This window comes from Melopsittacus undulatus, chromosome 1, assembly GCF_012275295.1.
Source record: "Melopsittacus undulatus isolate bMelUnd1 chromosome 1, bMelUnd1.mat.Z, whole genome shotgun sequence".
In the NCBI taxonomy this organism is placed as follows: domain Eukaryota; kingdom Metazoa; phylum Chordata; class Aves; order Psittaciformes; family Psittaculidae; genus Melopsittacus; species Melopsittacus undulatus.
In genome coordinates, this window is record NC_047527.1 from 92,834,694 (window position 1) to 92,855,112 (window position 20,419).

Here is a 20,419-nt window from a genome sequence, read left to right on the forward strand (position 1 = left end):
TGCAAGCACAGAGTGAATAGTGAACTTCTCATTCCTCAGGGAGAGCTGCAGCTACATCACTGAAGGATGGGAACAGTCTTTCAAGAGACTCTGTGTGTACTGAGAACTAGAGTTAGCCATTTGGTCCACAGAAACAAGACATGGTTTTTATTAACTAATCATCCCTCCCTTGTTGATATGTGATTAACAACAGATTTCTTTCTAGGTCATTTTTGGAGAGACAAACAATTCAAAACAATGGGGAAAAATATCCCAAACTATCAATTCAATAGGAACACAGGAATTCAGTCATAAAGATAGTAAGAGAATATTGCTACCAAACTTTTTGTTACATGACATTTAATTTATACTGACTATAAATTAATAAGAAAACAGACTATTTCGAACACAGCTATGCGTATATAAATGAGAAGAATTCATAATAGCTTTTTAGCACAGAAAATAGAAGCATTCAAAACAGGCCCTTAGCAGGCTTGTCAGAAAGTTACTACCAAAGGATCTTAAACAGAAGTTATAGATGGTATAATTTAAATACAGATATCCTGTTGAAATGCAGAGAAATCCACAGAAAAATACTGCATATTTATTGCTATTCATTGTGATCTGGGTAAATTAAAATTCATTGTGTTGATAACAACTGTAAGACTAGGACATTCCCACATCATCTACTTTACATGCATTCATATGACAGGCTTTGTTTTGTTGTGGTTTTTTTTTTCTTGGTTCTTTTTCCTCTTAGAGACAGAAGGAAAAACTGAAAGCACAATATAGATGGCTAGTTAGCTCTTGGTCTTAAAGATGACAGCAGAATGTGAACAGGAAATACAGGCAACTATTCACTTATTCATATTTAAATGACACTTTTTGCTTGTAATTAAGACACTCAAGTCGTGTCTCTGTTCATGAAATTTACATAACTGTACAATAGCTTGCCTAAGTGAACAGCAAATGGTAGTTAACCTTGAAGTGTATTATCTTAATTGAATAAATCTGACTATAGTTCAATAAATTTAAACAGAAATATATCTTTAAACTACTAAACTAATTTCTAAAAACACATTTGCTTTTACCTGTTAAGATTGCTTACTGTTTTCCTTTTTTATTTCTGCTGTAACATTGGTCCTTTAAAAAAAAGGACACCATTGCAGAACACTGAAGACATTGATACATGTTTGCTGTTTTCTCCTTATTGTTTGCAGTTTGAATCAGAGTCACATTCTGGAAAGCCTTGATAAGAATATCAGAATATTGAATCAAAATGTATAACTTGCCTGTTTGAGATAGTCCCTTACCTACTTTCTCTGTCCTTATTGGACTTGTGTTCTTCCCCTCCCCCACCACGTACCAGCTGAGTATCCCATCACACAGTGAGAAATCTAGGTGGGAGAATATAGATTTTTGCATAGGTTAAATAGGAAAGCCACATTCCACCACTCTTCCATTTAAATCAGATTTACATGGGGTGTAAATCCCCTCAGAATAGAGCCATTCACAAAGGGCTCAGAATGTTCCCCTCACAACACTGATTACATTAAATCAGTAGCAATCATGTTTTTTGGATTATATAGTTACAGCAAGAAAAACTGTGCAACATATTTGTATTTGTGTGAAATAAATTAATGAGAAGCCACCTGTGCCTTATATCAGTTTACAAGAGAAAACAAAGTAACACAGGTGTTTCAGCAGTATAGCTATGTATTTTTCTTGTATGAATTTGCAAACACTAAAAAGGAACATATTGTTACTAAATTCAGCCACACACACACTTTGAAGGACAATATTTTGGATTTTGTTTGGGCTGTCTTTGTCTTAAATACAATCTTAATCTTAAATACAAAAGGCTAGTTTCTTGGCCATCAGCAAGAGCTATAATTTGGGCTTTTCTCCCTCTCACAATGTTCACCATTGTACCTTATACGACATAGATTGTACAAGCTCAGTTCTAACCCACATTACTGGTGAGAAGCATTCACACTGTGAATTACCATTTTTCCCAGCATCTAGCACTACTCAAAAGACAGCACAATAATACACTAGAAGTGCCTTTGTCTGTTAAAACATTGTTCTTCATTACTACGTGAAAAGCAAATTGTCTTTGTATAGCGGAAGAGTGGCACACAGTAGCTCTGGGAGTAGGGAGAAGGAATTTCTATTGCTGGCTGACCACCTCATAGATATACATGGCACTTTCTTCCTCAGTAGCAGGCACATTGATGTTTCAGACAAAATTTTGGACATGTCTTTTAAATTAATATTTGTATTAGAATGACTCCAAGGAGATCACTTGCTTTTGCCCTTAAGGCAAACATCCAAGCTTTCTCATACATACATTTTGGGGTTTTGTTTGGGGTTTGGAGGAGAAGTGAGTGCATTAATAACTGTTTAATTTCTTGACTGCATGCATCACATCTAAAATGAAAGATCAGAAAAACTTATGCTTCATTTAGATCAATAATCAATTTAGAAAGCACATCACCAAATGATGAATTATGCAAATTCAAGAACAACATTTATTTTTGCAATACAGTTCAACTGTACTCTAAACTGATATGTTCTAACAAGCATTTTGAAAAATGTATTACTGTGGTCTTGAAATCAGGACAGTTATGGCGCAAATATTCTTCAAAGGCTATTATCAATTCCCATGTTTTGTGGGGTGGAGTTTTTTTTGTTTTTTGGGGTTTTTTGTTGGGTTGTTTTTTGGGGTTATTTTGTTTGCAGTTTTTGTTTGGGCTTTTTTTTTGGGGGAGTGTGTGGGGGGTGTAGTTGTGTGGGTTTTTTTGTTTTTTAAGAAAAGGAATGACACATAAACAAGAAAATTCCCACACAGAATGTATAAAAAAAGGGTTCTGATCAACAAGTCTAAAAATACTGAAAGGCCTAGAGAGGGATGCAGCCTAATACTACAGTTCCAGATGCTGATGAACTGCAAGAGAAATGGACATCAGAAAGTAACCAGGTTCATGTGTTTTCCCTAAACAACATTGCTTTCTGCTACCACACACACAACACTGGATTTGCCAGACAATTGATACGACCCACAGACATTTCCTATGTTCTTATGTTCTCCATGGGAAGATTCTTTTGGGAACAATCTACAAATCACAAAAGTTGTTCATGGCCATAGTATCAAATAGTTTGGGTTGAAAGGAACCCAAAGATTACGTAGTTCCAAACCCCCTGCCATGGGCAGGGACACGTTCCACTAGACCAGTTTGCTCAAAGCCCCATCCAACCTGGTCTTGAACACTGCCAGGGATGGGGCAGCCACAGCTTCTCTGGGCAACCTTTGCCAGCACCTTGCCACCCTCACACTAAAGAACTTCTTAATATCTAACCTAAATCTACCCTTTATAAGCTAAAATCATTCCCCCTTGTTGAGTGACTACAGGCCCTTGTAAGAAGTCCCACACAGGACATGTGAAATCTCATGTCATCTACTACCTGGCAGCTTAAAATGCGTAACCAACTCTTTACTCTGGCCTCCTGGTCACCATGGTTTAGTACTTCTATCTACACTTGCCCTGCAGAACATGCTTCCAAGATTCAGAGACAGTGATTAAAAGGAGTGGCTGAGGCCCAGGCTGCCTTGGCTCATCTCCTCTACATCAGGGGACCACAAGTTCTGCAATTTTCACATGTGATAAAGAAACCTGGCCAGCAATTTAACAATTACTTATTCTTGGATAGGAATCTACTGACTTCCTTTCTCTCTCTCAAAAAATGCAAGCAATACAATCTACTCATTTTGTGCCTGACAAAGATTATAATTCTAGTTTGAAACCATGACAGCTGAAATCATTAGTCCTCCCCTAGCAAACTGAAGTGGCTCTGCCTGTCTTGGCACAACCAGATGTATTTAGTCTAGATAAATCATACTTTAGAGGCTTATGAATTCTAGTAAATTGAGAATACCCCTAGCAATTCTGCACACTCAGTGGGCTAGTTTGCCAGCAGAAGCAGAACTGTACTTCATAACACTCAAGCAGAAGCTAAGTAGGAGAGCCCCACTGGGCATGGGACCACAGAACCTCCATTCCTCTCCCTTCAAGAATGGGTTTGGATCCAGTTTAAGATTTAGGGGTTTAAGATTTTTCCAGCTGTTGGTGGCTTACAGTTCAGTACTTACCTACATGGAGAGCTTTCCAAAATTAACACATATATAGCAGCTGCCCATAGAGTCATAACATATGCTGAACTTCAGGCCACTTGTAAGGCAGGGAGTTCTTTCCCATGCATTTCTCATACTAAAAGTAATTTGACCATTTATGAGTAATTTATTTTTAAGGAAGCAAAAGAGAACAACTTTGATCTTTTAAAAATAAATATTTAATATATATTAATAATTTCCACAGGGGTTTAATTACTTTCCTCAATAGATAGTTTCTGTTCTCTATTAATAGGTAGGCTCTTTTAATTATCATGTCTGTAATAGCACTTTTCTATTACATGGGCACAGACATGACATATAATTAGAAATATGAATTTTCAATTAAGGAAAGTGGATCTGTTTGAATCTGAAAGCAGAGGACACTCTGATGGTGGCAGTTGTGCAGATAGAGAGACACTTAGGCAAGCTCCAGGATCTCTCTGCCCTTTATTCCAGAGACAAACCACCTCCACTGTCAAGAGCTAAACTCCGGCAAGGTCAGGACACACTGCTATGCCACAGCACAAAGAACTGACACACGGCTACTTACCAACATTTCTGCTGACAACTTAACTCCTTTTAGAAGTCCTGGACACTATCTGGCACAACAGAAAAAACGCAAATTGAGTTTTGCTGCAAGCACACCAGTCCCAAACTGCTGTTTGATTAGAGTAACAGATTTCAGAATACACATAAGTCCTTCCAAGAAAATACTGCATTACTGCTTCCACCAATAATTTCAAAAGTAAAATCAAGAGGGAAGTGAAGTCATTCTTCAAGTTCATAGTACTCACTTGAAAAAGAAAGACTTTCAAGACTGGCTACCTAGTCTAACCAGAACATACCACACTACACTGTTCAACTTGAACAGTCGCATCTAAATCAAGTTATAACAGCATTCAGCACCAAAATCTTTAGCAATAGAATAATCTGTTGCTTGCATACCACACACTTTAAGTACTTGCAAGTGCTCTAACTGTTTTGTTCATTTTAACAACATGTAAATAACTCAGCTAGAGACACCAGCAACAGCCAGTTGTCAGCAATTCCATTCAATTGGAACCAGTCTGTAGAAGATGAGACAGCAAAGAAATATTAGGTATGAGCACAAATCAAATCCTCAAGCTGAACACAGTTTGGGTGTTTGCAGCTTAATCTCTTCTACAGAATCAGTTGAAAAACATCCAATCATAAACTCTAGGAAAGATGAAGCTAAAACTACAGAGTATTTCCACACAGGAATGCAGGTAATTTGTACATTTCCCTATGTCTCAATGCATTCCAGTTTCCAGACATGAATGTTTTCTCTATTCAGATTCAATTTTGTCCCATAACAATTCCCAGGGAAATAGGGCTTCAGGACTCCACTACTGGGCCCATTTTACCCAAGTAATAAACTTACAGTCTTTCTGCCAGTTAGATATATTCACACCCTGGTTAGCAACCCATTTTGTAAAACCAGTTTAGTCACTCCTTCAGTGCATGCATTGACCTGTAAGCATATTTTTAGGCCAAGGGTCTTGGATAGCTAACCTCTCAATCCCAGCAATTTTTTTTAACCACATACTAGTCACTCAACTAGCTATTTTCCACATGCAAAGCAGCTGGGATTCTCTCATGCTACTGGAACAGGTCCTCCATCACAGAAATAATAAGTCCCAGGTAGACCAGGAGAAAAGGAAGCTAAAAGCCAAATCACAGCATGCTGTAACCTGCCACCACAGCCTCAGAGTAGCAGCAACAATTTCAAAATGATTCTCTCTCCAAGCCTGGATGGCAAACAGCATGCAAACTTTGTCTTACCTTTCTCACAGGAGCAGCACACCTGAGCATGTATTCTTCACTACTTATTTTCAGGGCATCTAAACAGTCCATTTTGTTTTATCACACATCACTGAGCATATATACCTAATAGGGGTTTTATTCTCATCTCTGGTAAAAAGATGCTACCTTTCTGTGCATTTGTGTTTGAAGGTACCAATTCTAAATAAATTGGAAAGCTACCTTGTTTACTGAAATTCAGAACTATCCAAGACACTTGTCAAAGAGACCAATCAAGGTTCCTGTTAGACCCAAATGAGATAATTTGTGATGAAAATATTTGAAGTTTAAGCTGACTTCAAGGACCTCAAGAAGAAAAAAAGCTCCAACACAGAAAGCATGTGTCTACACGTCTTTCTAGTCTACAGTTGCCGTTGCTGATACTGAGTCATGTTCAAAACACAGATAGCTACAAAAATAGCTATGCTGTGCTGGCAAAGAGCCCTTTGAGCTCAGCACCCAGGTTTCACAAGGGTATTATCTGTCATCCTTTGAAAGACAATAAAAATTTAGAGTTGCTTAGTAGCATCTTCCCTGACTTGCATGAAAAGATGCCAAGCAACTGCTGATGATAAAAGGTATACTTTTCCAGAAGTTAAATCATAGCAAAAGTTTAAAACAAGTCTCTAATTACCTGAGCTTGTTGCAACTTTCATTGTCTGCTAAGTCTTGGAGAAATCATAGCCTCACTTAAACGAACAGATGTTTTAATAGCAACTTCAGAGTCTAAAATTTCACCGTTAGAATACAGCTAGATTTTTAAAGAAAGCTACAGAATATGGTTCCCAAAAGACAACAGGACATTTAAAGTTACAGATGCATAACAAATAAAATCCTTGGAACAGAGTCTGCCTATTGTCACACCACTTCTATACCTCAAACCCAATGCAGGTGCAGTACAACATGTATAAACCATATTATTATGTGATGATTAACCTACTAGCTTTGATATTAATACAAGTTTGACCCTGCTGAAAAACAACAGGATTAATGAAAGTAATCTTCATCAGAGCTCTTCAATAATGTGTTGGTCATCTGGCAACTGTTCTTCAGAAGGAAGTCAGTCTCATCCAGTGCTACTTCAGCAAACATATTGATAGTTAAAACAAAGAAGGGAGACTTTATCTGACCTCTTCCAATTGTCAGCACTCGTGCACCTTGGTTCCTGTTATAGCAAAAGAAAACATTGCAAAGAAACATCTCTCTGCAAATGACTCTTACAGGTTCCCATAGATTCCCACTAACCCTGCACTGAACCAGCCTGCCAAGAACACCAACAAGACAGTTTGGGGTTTGTTACAGGGGTAAGGTTTAAAGTAAGAAAGCAACAAAGTTGGGTGTAAGTCTGGAAAAACGCTTCTTGACTGAACTGGGAGGCACATGAATCTGAACTGCTGACACAACAGTCTGGTCCTCTATATAGTAAGATTTTCAGAGCATGGATGAGGATTCAAGATGCTGTTGTGTGTCATCATCCTGTACTGTCCCATCCCCCCAGTATGCTTAAATTTGTAAGCACCTACCCTCTCTGTAGGAATATTGTTGGACCTTCTGATTTCTAAATTCACTGCAGGCTGTCAAAAAAGACATGCCACATGCTCTGTAAGGGTCACAAAATTCTCTCCTTCTGAAATAGAATTTTCCAAGTGAAACTGTCAGATAGCAAAGGATTCTTTATCTTCATTGGCCACATGAGTACCTTTTGCACATCTGAATTTGCCTAGTGTCAGCTGTTAACTACTTGCTTGTTATGTTTCACACCACAATTCCATAATCCATTTAATCTGTCATTGCTCAGTGCTAAAGATTAAAGGGGCCAGTCCCATCTTCCTCCTCCATATTATGGACATTAATTCCCACTATCTCCATTGAATCAGCACTATTGTTTGTGTGAGGAACCAAACCAAAGAACTGAGTAAGCTGAAAATCAAATAATTTGTTGGATTCTCTAGGTCAGGAAATTAATCTGACAACAAACTTCCTCAGTTTCACCCAGGAAACACAAAAAATGGAGCTGGCACAAAAGGCAGAAATAAGCAAATGGATGACAGTGGAAAAGGCCTTTTCAGCAGTCACATTAAATTACACCAGATAAAACAGATCAAGGAAATACCGCATTAATTTACTAAATTAATCAGTGCAACACCTCACTTAAGGATCTAGAGGATTGTCTGTTAAGAGAAGACTAGGTCTCCAAAACCATATGGTAAGCTTCTTCCAAAGATACAGGCTAACTGAAGAAACACTTGGGTAAAATGCTAGTTTGTTATACTGCAGTGATAGGATCTCAATGACCTCTTCTGGCTTTAAAATCTATGCAATTTATGCTAGAATAGCCCTACCCTTCTTCAAATACACAAGCTGTATTAGAAAATTATCAGCTCCTAGCAACAGATTTACATTTCTTCAGAAAAAATTTGCACCTTTCATCTGCTGGTTTAACCCCTACCATGAATACCTTGAGGTGAGTTGTTAGCCCTCTGCATCATACTGGCAGCCAATCCTATCTGCAGAAAAAGAATACCTACAATTATAGCATTGCTCTTTCAGTTTCCAGCACAAACTGAGGACCCAAGTCCACTTTTTCACCTCTTAAGAAAATGATGAGCTTTTCATTAAATCAAGATTCTCTCAATATATGACATATGGGATGTGCATAAGCACTTCCACACTTGTGCACCCATTCTGATAGTGAAAGCAGGTGTGTGGGCTGCTCTATTCAAAAAACACAGATATTCAGTCAGAAATGGTGCTTAAATATCTTTGTAACCTAAAGTGTTTTTTATACTTCACACTCCTTCCTGTACCTAGTTTTACTCAGATTCTGAAATATACTGTTATGAAAAGCTGATTAAAAGGATAAAATTTACAGACATTTTGCCACTGAAGAGGGAAAAAAAAAAGAGAAAAATTTGGGAGTAAAATAAATCAAGAAATCAAGAGCAAATAAGAGATGTTCTACAGGTTTTCACTACCTTCTGCTGCCCCTGAAGCTAATGTTTTTGCAGGCATATGGTGCAAGGGTATTGGCCATTATTTTCCTCACTGCCACTGAGACAGATTCTCAGAGTGGAGCCCATAGAGACAGATTAACACCATGGGCTTCTAGCTCATGGGTTCAGCACTGAGGAATAGGCAACATGATGCAGTGCTGTTGATCTTGTCTCCCAAGTACATGGCTGGATGATCAAACGAATCTTTGTTCCAGCTGCTTTTGGCACATCAAGTCTGAAAGCAGGATAAAGGCTGCAGAGCTACTCCCACAGCTTAAGGCCCATTATCTAGCAGTGTTTCAGAACTCCTGTGACTTCTGCTCTGGTGCAGACTCCCAGTTTGACATCCCTTGGCAGCCATGGTCCCTCTCTCAACAGGTGGCTTTAAGTGCCACTGAGGCACTAGCACAATGGTGACATTATGAGTGGTCTGTTTTTAGCTGGACTAATTAGTGTAAGAACAACACAGTATTAATGCAGCTCTATTGCTTGCAATGCACAAGCTCTCTTTTCTGAAGTTAGCTCAGACCTTTGCACAACACTTTAGCCTGTGGTGACAAACAACAAAAATTCAAGGAAAACCAATATTTAACACTGCCTCTCATACACCACCTCCCTCCCCCTTTCAGTAGGTAGCCCACAGGCACTACTGCTACACAAGAAGGTTCAGATTCCTAAATACCAAAATACAGCCAATGTTTAGCATACAAGTGTTGGTTCTTAAGGTCTCATTTGAAAGGTCTTCAGTGCTAAATTCTGCTATAAATACTTCCTTCTGGCAAACATCAAAATTTTGTAGACTCCTCAAAAGCATCCAGTTAGGTTGTAGACAGATCAGAAAGTTTTATTCAAACCAAAGAGGCTTATAAGAAAAGGAGAACTAAAAAACCAAAGATAACAAATAGGACACAACTCCACCCACCTAAGGCCTTTAATTGATTGGCTTTTCCACCTGCAGCTGAATCCTAAGGAGTTCAACAGGAATACCCAGTAGTTCCTCACAAAACTTATTCAGAGTGGTAGCTCCAAAGTTCACGGTGCCTATGCCATTTGGAGGCTGTGCTGAAGTTTTACAGCTCATTTGATTTTAGACCTTGCAACAATTAATTTGACTCTCAAACACCTCTAAAGCTCCCTAAAGAACCTGACCAGGAGAACATATCTGCTGCTCTATTACGCATCCTAACAGACATGTGTGGTCTCGTGAGGCATGAGGAAATCTGTAAAAACAACATGGAGTTTCTTCCCCATTGTGCAACTTCCCACTTGAACTCAGCCCCCCAGCCAACTATTTTCTCTTTCACATGTACAAACACCTTCCAGGCTCTCTGAGAAATGCAAGTCCAATCTTTGAGTTTCTGAAGAGTCAGTAAGAGCAGAGCAGGTCTGGTATTGCCCTTCTTGACTCTCTTAAGGTAAATTGCCTAACCCTGAGGAATTCAGTATTTCTAATAAAGCTAAACAAAGTCAGAGTTCTACCACCCCTCTCCCCTTGACAGCAACCCAAGACTTCAGTGAACAGCATCAGAGCCAGAAGAGAATTGGGTCATTTGTCTTGGACATCCTCCTCTTTTCCAGATCCTGCTTTCTCAATTTGTAATTTTTTATTTATTTTTATTTTTATTTTTTTATGGAGAAACAAGCCCTAGAGAAATTGCAGCAGTTTTGCTAAGGCAGTTGTGGTTGTAAGTACATTTAGGTATACACAGACTCCATTATATAACCACTCGTGAATTAGAGGCCTCTAAACTAAAGTGTTACGTTCTCATTTATCAAGCTACCTCATATGAGGCTGGTGGAATAAAACAGTAAGATATGTAAATATTTCATATATAAACATATATATGCATGTATTTTAATATATCTGTGTATTACCTGATTAGAGATCCAAGTCTTCCCTAGTTATGAAGGTGCAAGACAGATTTCCTTGACATCAGAGTCATGTATTACCTCAAAACACTGGAGTAATGTTTTTGTATCAGAACAGCTGAATGAAGATACACAAATAGCAAATGCACCAAAACATACTCAAGTATTGCAGTGCTCACACAATTATATATACAAAGTGAAGATTGTAGACTGTTGTTCCGGGAGAGAAAAAGGAGCTTGGCAAAAGTAACCCTGTGGAGTGCTCTTGCAGGGCTTCTCATATTTGTTGATGTTTGATCAGTGTGCATTTTATTTTTAAGCTCCAATATTCTGACGGATTTGTTTTCAAACCACTGATCTAAGTTAAATTCTGCTCTAATTACATTGTTGTCCCCATCCCCCCCCAGAATAAACATGGTCCTTTAAACTTTTATCATATCTGATTAATGATAAAGCAAATCCTTCAATTTAAAAAAGATCAAGCAGAACTCAAAGTTATGTTTGAGACCATGGCAAATGCTTGCTCTCTCCAAGAGCATCCCAACAAACAGGTCAGATGAAGAGCACGAGAGCTGCTGCTCATCGACCAGCATATATATATATATATATATATATATATATATATACACTTCTGATGCAAGTTACTTAAACCGTAAACTTAATTTTAGGATTAGAATTTACATACATTGTGCATATTTGTAGATTCCAATACTCATACAAGGCATTTATCTTTCAGCTATATCCCTGCTGATTCTAAGTATACAGAGGCTTCTTCTAAACCTCAGTATCTCACTTGTGGGTTTGTTTTTTTTAACAGTAAGGAAAAAAAACAAGTGTTAGACAAAATACAAAGACTTTAGCTGAAAAGACTAATTCAGTCAGGCATGCTACACAGAGGGTACTAAGCAATCTATTTGCAGTATCTCTCTAACCATGCAGCTGCAAGTGTATGATGCTTTCCCAAAACAAAGGCAAAGATTTGGAAACTAAAAATGGAAGCCTGCTCCAGAAGCAAGGGTTATATATACAGGATTTTTTTTCCACCTCGATTCTAGGTTTTATCCAAAAGAAAAAGATCAGTCCCTCATTTCTTATGTATCACAATCGTGCAGGAACAAGATCGCCTGTGGTATGTGGGTATACTCTCCAAGCACAAAGAGGAAATAGTCCAGAGAATTTCATTCATCTCAGTATCTTTAGCTGTCTAAAAGTCAGGCACCTAATCTAAACTAGACATCTAGGCAGCCTCAACTGAGAGAGAAGCATCTCCAGACAGTGATTCATCTCACCCTAAAAATAATATTTCGGTTAGGGCGAGGGGGACATGCACAGGTACCTCGAGAGTATGATCACTGTCCCCTGACCAGAAAAAGGATCTTCCTGATGAGCATTCACAAACTTTTAAATAGCTGAAGTCACAGAATTACTGCAGGTAGCTGAGGGACTGACAACAGTAGCCCTATTGCAACAGAACACGTACAGGCACTATGAAACCAGCTCTTAGAGCTCCTACTGTCATTCCATGTGGTGCTTTACCAACAGCTGGATTGCTGCTTTTTGTAAACTAGTTTAGAACTGTTGCCTAGGCACCATCATTGCCACATCTTAACACAGAGGTTACAAAACCTTGCTCACAGAGATTTGTAAAGCAGCAGAATTCTGTGGCTGGTTGATTATTTGGCCTTCCCTCTGCAGAAGAGTGTAAATACAGTGAACCACTGCTGATTGGTAAACAAGTCTCCCAACTTCCACTTGTGAGGTAGTCTTGAAAGGCATTAAGAACCTTCAACTGCCATAGCAGTGCTCTCCAGCACCCTCCAACCACCCAGTGGAAAAGGGACCTGCTGTTTAAGGAATGTTCTGGGCGGTTCCTTTTCCACACCACATTGTCACCTGTAGCCTGAACTGATCTTTTTTTCCTCCAATGAACTTATTTCATACAAAAACCAGGAATTTTATTTGCTATCAGAAAGAGCAATTATGTAAACATTTTTGTTCCCTACAAAGAAGTATTTGACATGCTCACCAATTCAGCAGGAGAGAGATTATCTCCAAATATCATCCTGAAACCATATTACTAAAATTGCTGCTAAGATACATAATCAGCGAATGCCTGTATCTTCTGAGGAACTCGTTACCCACTATTACAAATACAGACAGCAAACAGGAGTGTTCTTAAGGACATTTAAAAAAATCTGTGAGTGCTGGGTAATCTTGGCCTCTCAGAATAAAAGCAATGAAATATAAAGCTTTACACCACAGGTCACAGTTCAAAATTGGCACAGCTCAATAGCAACTGGAAGGTGCTGCCAAGCTGAAGCTTTCATTTTCACCTGCAGAAATATCCTGAATCTACAGCATGGAATTAGTCTTTTACAAGAGCATCTGAGAGCTGCTTGATGGGTCAGCCTCTTAAAAACCATCTAAACATAAAGAGTCCCCATTCTCCAAGAGGACCTGGTATAACAAAGACCGACATCCCCCAAGAAGGCAGATATTGTGTCTAAGACACATCAGTGGAGGAAAATGGAACTTTCAGCAGCTTGTGCTGCTGCTATTGTTGAAAACTGTCAGCTCTGTGAAGGTGACATGTTTCACAAGCACAGTGCTCAGATTTTACAAAATATGGGGAAAAATATCCTGAACAAAACAAGAAGAATTTTTAAACATGTAGATAATGTTTCCAAGGGATCCTTGAAGATCAAAGGCAGAAGTCAGCTGGACCAGTTGTGCAGCACATTCAGTGCAGGCTTCAAAGCTCAGAAAGCCAGAAGTTGCACAACTGGAAGTTAAATTTGATTTATTCAGCAGCACTGAGCTGGGAGGGGCACAGCAGTTTCTCTGTATTTCACAATGGGAACTCTTCTTTGTTCATCCTGCCTAATTATATACTGACATTGGAAAATTACATTATGAGGGCAGTAACTTCTCTAAATAATTGTCAGTCAAAGACAGTCTGCAATGCTTTGAGATGTCTTCCAAAGCAGGCTGTTCGAAGTCTGAAAACAGAGTTTCATGACAGAAAAATTAGTTCATATGAGATTTTCTGAGGAGTTTTGTTTTCTTCAGATTTGTGTTATAAAAGCAGCTGCAACACCTGTTGGCTTAAGACATATCATGTGTTTCATTTATCTTTTTGGATCAGCCACTGGAAACCTGCCCCTGATGGTAAAACAGATCATGAAAACTGGCCAGAGTTAAGAGCATTTGTGTTTGGCTTGGTTGGAGTTAACAGAATGTTTTCTTTGTCTAAGAAACTAGATGAAAGTTGCATTTTAGATCTCAAATGCTTGGCTCTTATCTCGCAGTTTAATCTTTGAACAGAACTAATGCAGACTCAGTACTCTGCTGGGAATATTAGGGACTGGGCTTCAAGAGCTGACCACAACTCCTTGTGATTCACTGGTCAGGCAGGAGAAGAGCAGGAGTTTGGGTGAGTTCAAGTATCCGGGACTGAGGAGTGGACACAGGTAGCCACTGAGGTCCCAAAGCCTGTTAGCAATATAGCAATTAAATGGATTAAGTTTCAAACTTTACGTGTTAAAGAAAGACTCTAACCTAGCCACATTTTCAAGGTTATCCATCATTAGATATTCTGATCTCCATTATGAAAGGAGGAATGAACAGAGTGAAGACCTTGAGATGCACAGTCACTTGCTTTAACATTCCTGTGGTAGCAACCAGTAGCTTATCTAGACATGCACTAGTATATATAGCAACTGCACTGTCAAGGCTTTGAAATACGCTTTCAAAGTAAAGGAGAAATAAAAATCTTGAGCTTAACTCTTGCTTGAAATACTATCTTTCAGAGATGCTATTCCAGATTTGAAGGTGAAAAAAAAGAGTATATTAAAGTTCTGTGGACAAAACATAAGCATGCCCATTTAAAAGTGAGAAAAAAAACAAAACAAGTAGCTGCCTTTTTTTCCCCTTAGTGCTCATTAGCTTTTCAGTTACAGACTCCCCTAAAACAATACTGCACAGGTGAACACTGTTAACCTTACTGACAGAGGCAGCAGGATATATTTTTGTCTATATATAAAGTTTGTATATAGACATGCACACACACACACTTTTAATAAGACTCAGCTTCTTTCACAGTAAGACTTCCATGTCCTAATTATTGCCCTGAATGTTAAAATGTGCAAGAATGTTAATGTTTAAGTTGATAGTCTCATTTTTCCTCTCATGAAATCATCCTTTAAATAAAACATTTTTATAACATTCTCCCCAGCACACCTATTAAATTCTCTTGGTCCCCATGACACACACTGATGTTCCAGCAACACTCTGGGGATGATGTGACAATATATTGGCATAGGTTCTTGAAAGAAAAAAAAAACAAAGTGGGGTAAGTATTCTTTCTGTTTACCTGAATGGGAGTATTAGTGCAGTACCAGATTTTCTGGCTGTACTGAATAACTATGATTTGCTTATCTGACTTCTTAGCAGATTTGCTAAGGAAGTTCCTAGTACACACTATATATCGGAACTGCTTAACAGCAAACATCAACCAAGATTATTCTAGTATGTTGTTTGATCCTATATGATCTCACAGACTAAAATTCTAGTAACTTCAAATGGAAGTTTACCCCAATTGCACATTTTTGGCCAACACTTGCACTCAAGCACAATTGTAAAATATCTTAAAAATGAAGCTGCAAAAGACACAGGCTATAAATAATAGTGGTTACACAGACAGGAGGCAGAAAGAAAAATCAAATCTGCGGACTAAAATATTCTCCCTACCCATGCCTTTTTGAAGATAGCTGATAGTCATTTCAGCCACTGCCTTCCTGTAATATTCCCTGGTTTAATTACTGGGAATAGAAAGCTTCCAAGTATCTTGCATTAGGGGAATCACACCAAAATGCAGCTGCTTTATGGTCAGTTTTCCATTTCTATCATCTCTCTGAGCATCTGTGCACAATGTTAGTGATTATGAGTTGTACCATTCATTCCCCAGCAGAAGAAATAGTGCCAGAAATTCTGTTGTATGTTTTGCTTGGCAAGGAAAAAAAAAAAAAAAAATAGAAGTCCCTCTAGAGAAAGAAAATGGAAGGAAGGTGGAAATAAAAGAAGGTACCTGAGTCTGTTGCATTTCTTTGTCCTTGCTCAGAATGAATTTCTGAGTGCAAGCAGGTGAGAACAAGCCCTGTACAGTCCTGACTTTAAGATGGAACAATAGGAGAATTTAATTGTGTTATGCCATACACTGTGCTATGGCATAACTACAACAAGCTGACAGGCATTTCTGGTTATTTTTTTTTCCCCAATCTTCACAATACTTGAACATTGGAGTAGAGATCACAAAACATATGTTTTTCTATCAGACTTATGGTTTTGGATCTGAGGATTCATTTTAAATTTGTCAGAGAATATCAAACAAAGAAAATGTTTTGGGGCCATAGTGCCTAGCAATGAAGCTACATAGCAACATATAATGGGAAAAATATCGTCTTTTTTAAATCAAAGTAAGGCATTGATCACATAACAGTTACTTATGGTACTTTTCATATTAATTGTAAGGACTTTGCTGTAAAAAGCCTGTTATTATTCCTATGTTGTATTTTCAGAAGATTTTGTGGAAATAAAATTTCCATAACACTTGTGACTTTACAAGTACCTTCTACTGTCTTACCTTCTACCAACATTCTTTCAATTAAAAAATGCAGTAAGATCCCTATGGTGACAGGCACAGGATACAGCAATAGAGCAGACTGCTTATTTCATATTAAATAATTTCCAGTAGAAATTAGAGCTCCCTGTGTATATCTCTGACAAAAAACTCCAACAATGATCATACATCTTCCAGCCAGCAACAATTTTAGATTACCTTAAGCATATTATCTTTCTTAAAACTTTTTGTCTCGTTTTTTTGCTTCCATTCAAGGACACGGCAGCAATGGGACAACAGATCCCAAACCTGCACACCTTGGATAACCCAGCGTGCTCTCATAAGATCTATGCAGTAAAAGAGTAATCTGTTACCAATTCTGCTTAGTGGAGTCCACCTCTGCTGCTGTAGGAGGAGAGAAAAGCCACCAGGGGTGTTAGGCCAGTATAGCCAGGAAGTAAATCCCTCAGGAAGTAAATCCCTCAGGTATGAGGCTGCATAAGGAGCCATGGCTGCCCTAACTTGTACTTGGATTCAAAGAAGCATTCACACAGGTTCAAAACAGGGTAACCAAAATGACAGCATAAAGACACAATTGACTTCTGGCCTCCCCACAGGAAAAGCCTGGCCAACCTAAAGAATCAGTGGATTCCATGTTTCATTCCCTTAATTAGCTGGTTTTCCTCAGTACTCTTAATTATTCTTGCATAGCACCTGCTAGGGCAGCTGTATGGAATTCATTTTTCTTTAGGGGAGAGAGGTTTTGGGGCCCCTGGCTGCATCCGTCTAGTTTGCTTTCTCTAAGACTGGTCTCTTTACTGGTAGAATCAGGCAGGACCACGGGAGTTAATAAGCAGTTGGCCAGATGGTGCCTGTCCAAAGGTGTTGGCTTTGTAGACAACTGGAACTTCTCTTTGGGAATAGATCAGCAATACAAGAGAGCCAGGCTGCATTTCAATCAAGTACAAGCAGACAGACTATTAGCAGAGATAATTACCTTTCGTTTGGGTTTGTTTGCCTTTTTTTCTTTTCCCCCTTCTCCTCCCCTTCCTTTCACCAAAAGCAATAGATGCAGACCCACAGAATGAGAAAAAAAAAGGTCCCATGAGGCTAAATTCTTCCAGATACTATAAACAGAAAACCAAGTGTTATTTATTCAGATGTTATCAGCACTTATACCCCCACTACCGAGTTAATACCTATGTAATAACAAAATGGCATGCAACAATAAAAGTTTTGGATGTCATAACTTAAAAGCATTCACTATTGGTCTTGTGTTAATGAGGCCACCCTTGTGACCATTATCATATGACACTTCAAATGCTGATGATGCAGCCTTGGAGCATAGCAGCAGCTATATTACTACTGTCTCAATTAACTTCATTTTCCAATATGGAAAATTGTTTCAATGCAGCTCAGTCCTGAAGAAGGGATCTATTCACACAACCAAAGATACAACGTCACTGAGTCTAATTTAACACCAGAAAAGCATCTACACGGCTACAAAAGAACAGTTCTGCCAACAAGTAGATAGTATTAGACTGAAGATTATTTCCTCAGAGAGAAAAAAAACCAAAACCTGACAGTGAAGATAGTAACTGGGAATCTGAGTTTGCTTTCCTTTCGACCACAGATGTCACACTACCACAAACTAGTCACTTCTTCCATGTTCCCCTGCTCTCCCTCTCTATAAAGGCACAACATAGGCTGTCTTGGTGAGATGTCTTTGGGCTACAGATCTTAAGGATCCTCAGGAGTAACAATAATTGTAACTATCAAGAAACTCAATACTAGCATGCTGATTCAGAGTCAAAATCAGGACTTGTACGACATTTCTTTACTCATTCCTTGAAACAATATGGAACCAATTCATTATTCTAGAAAGTTCCCTTTGCCCTTAAACACATGCCTTTATTTAGAAAGCTCCTTTTTGGGGCAACATTAGGATCTCTTCTAGCTATCCCACTGACACCATTCCACAAAACGTGCTTGCACTTGGAGAGATTATGGGCAAGTTCCCTCAAGAGCTGCAGCCACTGAAACCCACGGAACCCACAGCCCTTTCCCTCTATCTCACAGCAAAACCAAGTAAGCCTGCTATGCTTTTATTGTCATTAAGGAAATAGAATAAGGAGTCCAAGGGTAGAATATTTGTCTTTCTCAAATAGTGGAAAGTGATTAACTGCTTCTTTATTAACTGAAAAGAAGTTTTGGAGTGGCAGGCATCCAAGCAAGAGCAGGTTGCTTGAAAAAAGGCTGCTCTGACAGTATCAAGGCCAAGAGGAATGCAATGGCTCTGATGCATTCTAAATTCACATTGTTCCCTGCTGCATCATGTATTTAGGTTCCCACATGCCGAGCCTAACTGCGGTGCACACATATTTCTAGGAGAAGAAAAAAAAGAAGGAAAAAGGCTCTCTCCTCAAGTAATTTGGCAAACAGCTTCACCCCACAGTCAGTGCAAGGACTGAAGCCTACATTATTTCTAAATCCTAATTTAAAAGGGATCTTTTTTGCAGTACTAGTCTAATTGAACACCCTTTTCAGAATCTTCACTGAGGAGTGCAAACTGAAAGCTGCTTTGTAGTCCCCATGTTTCTCATGCAAGATTCATATTAGGTAAACAATTAAATGATCAGCATTGTGTTATGTCCAAAACTGCTATCAGCTAGAACAGATTTACAGAGAATATTCATACACTGAATGCAGAAACATCTTCTGCAATAAAATCCTCCATGCGGATGACCTGTGAATTGCACAATTTGCAAAAAGCACAAAACCAGAAAACCCACCAGCACACTTTCCCATGATTTCATGCCATGATACTTCTCTCATCATATTATCCCTTTTTCTCATCTGTATAAAGATTCAACTGTAGAAGGTCTTTGAAGCCCACACAACAGAAGTTTCACATAACTGCATTAATTACTAAGTTAGAAATCTGTGATTTGTCTTCCTCCCTCCCAACTCTGACAAATGGACATCATATGTTCCTTAATGCCATTCACCCCATTTAAAAATCCCATATAGGTTTATCTGCTGTCTTTCCACATGTTTTCCAAGCAACCCATTCCACTTCCTGGCTGTTCTCACAAGGAAAGAGATTTCTCTCAGAGCCAGTCCTTGCTGATGGCTCCCAGTCACTTGCTCCATTTGTGCAGATATATGCTCAAAGAGGATTCCCTCCACGCTTTTTGAACAAAGCAAAGAGAAGCTGATGAGCCTGCAGTTCCCTGTATTGCACTCTTAACCTTTTCCAAAGGTTGGTACACTTGCCCTTCTCCACCCTTAGGGGCTCTTCCCCAGTTTCCATGGTCATCCGAAGATGAGAGAAAGCAGTTTTGTATTGACAAAACCAAGCTTTCTCAGCAACTTTTGATGCAACCCATTTTGTCCCATTGACTTGCATGGGTCAAGTTTTCTCAAGTGATCCCTGACTCATGCCTTGTCCCGATGGGGCTCCTTGTACTTCTTGAACCCTCATTAGTGAGGTCTGGGTCACAGGAGGCACAAGTACCTCAAGTTTACTTGTGCCCCTTTGGCATTAATTCACCCACACCACTTAATAAGTCCACAATTTCCTTGTTCAGCCTTTTCTTAGTGAGTGGTGAGCTGCTGTGTGATACTTAGTTACCTGCTGGGGTGTCCTGGGTTTGGCAGGGATAGAGTTAATTTCTTTCCTAGTAGCTGGCACAGTGCTGTGCTGTGCTTTGGCTTTAGTCTTCGAACAATGTTGATAACACACCAGTGTTTTGGTTTTTGCTCAGTAGCACCTACTTCGATCAAGGACTTTTCAGTTTCTCATGCTCTGACAGTGAGTAGGGGCACAAGAAGCCAGAAGGGAGCAGAGACAGGACCCCTGACCCAAACTAGCCAAAGGGGTATTCAATACCACAGCACATCATGCCCAGTATATAAACTGGGGGAGTCACCCAGAAGGGACTGATCACTGCTCGGAGACAGGCTGGG